The sequence below is a fragment of the Triticum aestivum genome, chromosome 5A, assembly GCF_018294505.1.
Source record: "Triticum aestivum cultivar Chinese Spring chromosome 5A, IWGSC CS RefSeq v2.1, whole genome shotgun sequence".
Lineage (NCBI taxonomy): Eukaryota > Viridiplantae > Streptophyta > Magnoliopsida > Poales > Poaceae > Triticum > Triticum aestivum.
The window spans coordinates 656,744,660-656,750,659 of NC_057806.1; positions in this window are offsets into that span (position 1 = coordinate 656,744,660).

Below are 6,000 nucleotides of genomic sequence, written 5' to 3' on the forward strand. Positions count from 1 at the left end.
GGATGAACGATCAAATGGACATAGCAGTCAGGAAGCTTAAGCGGTATATCGAAGTAGCGCAGCAAGGGAAGTTCTTTCCAGACAGAGAGAACAACGAGCTCACAATGGCCCTCGGGAATCCTGAGCACCCTGGACGGACACGAGGCACGCCAGGCTCCATTCCGTGGAAGGTTGGGTTTCCGGACGCAGGCGGTTACAAATCCCATGAGAGGAGGAAAAAAGTGCAGCAGACCCAAATGCAGGCGCTGCAAGCAAGGGTAGACGCAATAGAGGAACGAGAAGAAAATCGCAGCAAATGTACTGCCGAAGCCTTCCCCGAAGCTACCCCGCCATCTCAGCGCAGAAGCAGCGTGGCTTCCACCGAGCTGCTTCAGCCGGAGCATGCCTTGATGGCTCCTGCCAGCTATCCCGTGGATGCTATCATGGAGACTCAAAATTGCCACCTTATGACGCAATGGATGAATTTGAAGGTCAAGGCGGCTGTTGGCTCTGTTTATCCTACTGAACCCGGCGCAACTTTTCACTGCCGGCCGATTCCAGAAGGATATGCTAGGGTGATGGTGGATGAAATAACGGAGGGATTTGAGGACCTCCAGCTTGACCACCCTACCGGTGAAGGGGAGACTCGGCTGGGGTCTGCTCTGAAGACTCCATGCCTATGGCGGAAGGAGCTCATCAACCTTCCGAACTGGATGCTCCGCCTCCTCCTCCTTCTCCGGCGAGTCAGGGCACTCCGCCTCCTCCACCGCCTCCTCCTCCGGCGAGTGATGATCAGGGCCCTCGGCCGGCTCCTTCTCTGGCGCATGGCGGCACTCCGCCTCCTTCTCCGTCTGCGCCGACGCGCTCGAGCAGCCAGCCTCCTCCTTCTCCGCCTTGTCAGCAAGGGCGGAAGAGACCTGCCGCTGCTCCAGCTGCTCCGGCGTGTCATAGTCCTTCTCCTCCGCCTCGTAAGCAAGTAAAGAAGACAACCGCTCCGTCTGCTCGGTGGCGTCTAGCAGTACAACCAGAGGCGGGAGGACATACAGATTCGGTCCTTCTCTGAAGACTTCAGAGAAGTTACCATATGAGAGGACCCCGGAGGAGAACGCCGAGATCGCGCGAACTGAAGTGGATGACTGGTTTCAAGGGTTGAGAGCAAAGAGACATACACCTCCGGAGGAGAAGGTATATCCGGTGAAAGTGAAGCGCACTCTGGCTGCCCTGGCAAAACCACCCAAGTCTCCGCCGAAAGGCAACTATGAGAGCATTATTGCAAAGACATGGGCCGAAGCGGAGCGGTCGGGAAGTACAGTCAGTGATCAAAGGCTGAAAAAACGACGAGCAGCTGGGAAACAAATTGCCCAGCTCGGCGAACAAGCGAAGCAATCGTGCCCCCCCCCCTCAAGGTGCCTAGCGACATCGTCGATCCAAGGATGGTGCCCGGTTATGGCAATGTTGACGATTACCTGCCCGACGATGTACATTATGATACCATGGAGGTGCAAATACACAGATACGAGTACGGGAAGCCTCTCGTCAAAGATGAAAAATATTTAACAACGATGATGCGAAGATTACATGATTGGTACTTGAAAATCTGCAGAGAGTCTAGGGGGAGGAGTACTTTGTATGCGAGAGTTAAACCGGAGCATGACCTCATTGGAATTGAACTGTTGCCTATTCCATTTGAGGAGTTCTATCAGTTTTTTAATCAATTGGCCCTCGATAAAACAACGATCACCTGCTACTGTCTGTAAGTACTACTACTTTTGTCATTAAGTCTCTCTATATAGCTCATCTCTTTCATTGCATGTATTTATAATTATCCTCACTATATTATGCAGAATGAAGATCGTCGAATTGAAGAAAAGACAAATCGGTGATATTGGGTTCATTAACACATATCTCATAGATGCAACTGAGGTTCAACATCGTCCCGGAGATACCGAGGCCAACTTGCTACGATCATTAAAAAAATAAAAACAAAGATATAATACTCTTTCCTTACAACTTCAAGTGAGTGTTACCGTCTTATGCATATTCGGTTTCCCTTATATATTAGTCCAGGTTATAGTAATGTAATTGATGAGTTATGCATGCATGTGCAGTTTCCACTATATTCTCCTAGAGATTAGGCTTGAGCAGGGAGTAGTAACCGTCTTGGACTCTAAACGAAAAGATCCCCAGGAGTATGCGGACATGACTGAAATCCTCAAGAAGTAAGTTCAATCGATCATTATCCACCATATCAGCAACTTTGTTCATTTCCTGATATCAAGTAATTGTTTTCTTTGTCCGGCAGGGTTTGGAGAAAATTCACCAAAACAGTTCCGGTACTGCCGAAGGAGCTGGAATTTAGACACCCGAAAGTAAGTACTATAGTAGCATGTTCCGCGCATCTCCTAGTGATTCAAGCGCTAGTTTCATCAATACCATTTAGCATTCTTGCTTATCAGTTTGATTGACCTCTATTTCTTGTAAAGTGGTTGTGGCAGGAAAAAGGGAATGATTTCTGTGGATACTACGTCTGCGAGTCCATCCATCACATGACCTATGAGCGGGGCGGGTACTCTAACGAACAATATGAAGTACGTAAATAACAACATTCACTATTTTATTTATTACCATCATTTGTATTGAGTTTCATTCATTCATATATATATATATATATATATATATATATATATATATATATATATATATATGTATTGACCCCCTTCTTCAAATTAGATGTTTCGGAAGCGGGATGAACTCCTAGCACCAGCTCGCATGCGAGCAATTCAAGAGGAATTGGCGGCATTCTTTCTTGACCAAGTGATCGCTGAAGACGGAGAATACTATGTGGACCATGAGTCCGTATGATTATATTTGTAAGAGATAATTATTGTATATATGTAGCCGGTAGTGTCGGATAGATATACGAGAACTTGTTGTTCGACCAATCTCTCGGAGAAGGAGAGGTGGTCGATATCACTTCTCTCTGTATGCATATATGTTCATGACGATCTTCTGTTTCCTTCGTTTGCTTACTAGCTAACTAGCGTGTCTAGTCCTCTCTATACGTATGTATAGTACGTAGCGTCGACCAAGCACGGACGTAAGAGAGGACACTTCTCTCTATTAATTATAGCTAGCTAACACAATATATGAAACACCTAAATTAACCCCCCAAAACCCCCACCCCCCCCCCCCTTTAAAAAAAACAAAAACCCCAGCCACAGAAATGCTGACGCGTGGATGCCTATTGGTCCCGGTTGGTGCCACCAACCGGGACCAAAGGGTCTCCTGCCTGGGCTCTGCGCACTGCCCACGTGGAGGCCCATCAGTCCCGGTTCTGGATTGAACCGGGACTAAAGGTACAGGGCATTAGTACCGACACTTTAGTCTCGGTTCAGGAACCGGGACTAAAGGCCCTTACGAACCGGGACTATAGGCCCTTTTTCTACCAGTGCCCGTCGACGACGAGGCGCCTACGGTGACTTCGTAAATCCCAAGATGATATGCCGGCTCAGTCTCTCGAAGGTGCTCATAGGCGTAGGGTGTGCTTGTGTACGTTCATAGGGATGAGTGTATGCGCGTGTATATGAGCGCTTGTGTTTGTACTGATGCTCAAAAAAAATCCTGACTAATCACGCTGAGCCGACAAAACGTCTGGAACTGTACAGTGCCTCGCACGAATCCTTATACAGCTAGACGACCAAGATTATAGGGTGCCGGGATACCCGGGTGCTGTCGCACCTTTCCGTTCTGGCAAAACCAAGGGAGCGAGGAAGGGTGGAGCAACTCGCGGGCAGCCTTCATGCAAGGTGTGCTCTGAACTTCGTCGTGTGGGAAGGTGGGACAACGACCGCTAGGGAGCCGCTCGTCTTGCTGCCCACGTATCTCCAGAGGTGGTAGTCGTCCAGCGCGATGCGTCACGGCTTTGGGTCATGCTTGACCTTGTATATATTAAACCTATCGTAGGTTTTTATTCATGTTTGCTCACTTTACTACCTTTTCAGACTTTGCCGGATTTGTAAGGGCCTGAGTTTAAGACCGGACATGTGCCTCCGTTCTAAAAAAACCCATCCACCTTATACAGGGTGGCATGAAGTAAAATATTCCCTTGGACCCCCGCCCCCGCCCCTGCCCCCGTGTCGCTCCTCTGGGGCGACTGGGGTGGCCCCAACCCTAGCGCCGCCGGCCCCCTTTCCTCTCCCTCCAGTTCTCGCCGCCACCAGAGATAGCCGCCGGCAAGCCCGCGCGGCATCGAGGAAGGTGGCGGCGGGGCTGGCTGCTCCTCGCGCGGAGAGCTTGGTGTGCCGGGGTGGCGGCCCCGGTAAAGGTGGGCGGCGCCTTCCCTGACGGAGGGTGGCTGCAAGTGTGTGGCCGGTCTTCCTCGACTTGCGTGGGCGGCGAGGACCCGGTGGTGGGATCTCATGGCGGCCGTGATTCAGTTGGCCGACCGCCAGATCTGGATCGACCTGCGCCAGCTTCATCTCCTTCACCTTATCCCGCTCGATCTGGGCTTCGGTGTGGCCTTGCTCGCCGGATCCGGGTGGTGGGCGGTGATTGGATGGTGGGGCTCTTGGGATCGAGGGAAACCCTTGGCCAGCGACGGCGGCCACAACGACGACGACGCCGCGGCGCCGATCCACTCCTTGGAGTCTTCGTTGAGATCCCGGCAGGGATGGTGGCGGCCCGTGCACGACAGATGGAGGTCTTCGATCATATCTGGGTGAAAACCTGCTGTTGGCTATTGCCAAGGCCCGTGATGGCAACGCTGTCTGCGTCATTCCCTTCCTGAAGGCATCATCGTGGAGAAGTTCAAGGCCACTCTCTGTTACCTCCGGGGGAAACCCTAGATCAGTAGATCGGATGACGGCGGCTCTCTAGTGTCGTTTCCCCCTTGGGGGCGTCATTCTTGGAGGTGCGCATGGGCTCGAGAGACCGAAGGACGGCGTCTTTGGTGGAGCGGTGCTTCATCTTCCACATTGATGGTGGCGGTTCTCAGCGGCGTGGAGTGGTGGAGTCTCGGCGTCTAATACAAGGAGATGGACTCACGTAGGAGGAGGAAGTTGTCCGGCGTCATGGTGACGTTGATGGCAGAGAGGCGTAGCAAGGTTGGTGCATCAGTTATGCTCTGAGGATGGACCGAGGGAAGATGGAAGTGACGACCCTTGCAGCGTGTGGTGCTCACTGGGAGTGTGCCAGACCGGTGTGGGATCCAATCCTGGTAGTGGCTTGGATGGGATACCCGTCTTTAGATGTTAGGCTTTGGTGCGATGCCTGTTTGGTATTAGGCCCGGACGATTCGACACTCCTTCATCATGGGGATAGGAGTAGCAACGGTGTTGCCAAGATGGTAGCTTCAGATTTATTGATGTATCACCTTATATGGTCTTTGTGAATAATTAATAATATGGCTGCATGCATCGTTCAGATGCAGAAACCGGGGGTACATCCCACGTTTCTGAAAAAAAGGGTGGCATGAAGCCGAAAAGAGAACGACTATTCCCGGTAAGCCCACCTGAACAAGGAGGGAAATTTTGGTTCCTGGGTACATATGTATCCTATATGAGAAAAAAAATAGCAATTCAACAAAAAGTCAAAAATTCTGAAAATATTTTTGAAATAAACTTGACATTTCATTGTACTAGTGAGAAAAGTTTCACAAAAGGAAAATTCCTCTTTGACTTTTTTTTAAAAAGATAAATTTTCGGTCAAAATAGCATGAATAGTGACCTATAATAACAAATAAATTTTGTCTTTTTTGTTGTGAAGTCAGTGTAGGTTATTTTTTTGTCAAAATTTATATACTAGTGCGCAAGTAAGTGAAGTTTAATCTAAAAATACTTTTGAAGTACTTTAACTTTTTGTTTAATTATTTAAAAAAATACCGCATATATGGTGTATATACAAGCGGGAGCCAAAGGGTATTTTCCACCTGAACAACCTATATATGGAAGAACAGCTAGAATGGGCCCTAAACAACCTGTTAGCTAGTTGCCACACCCTCCCCTCGTGCTCCTGGTGGACTCT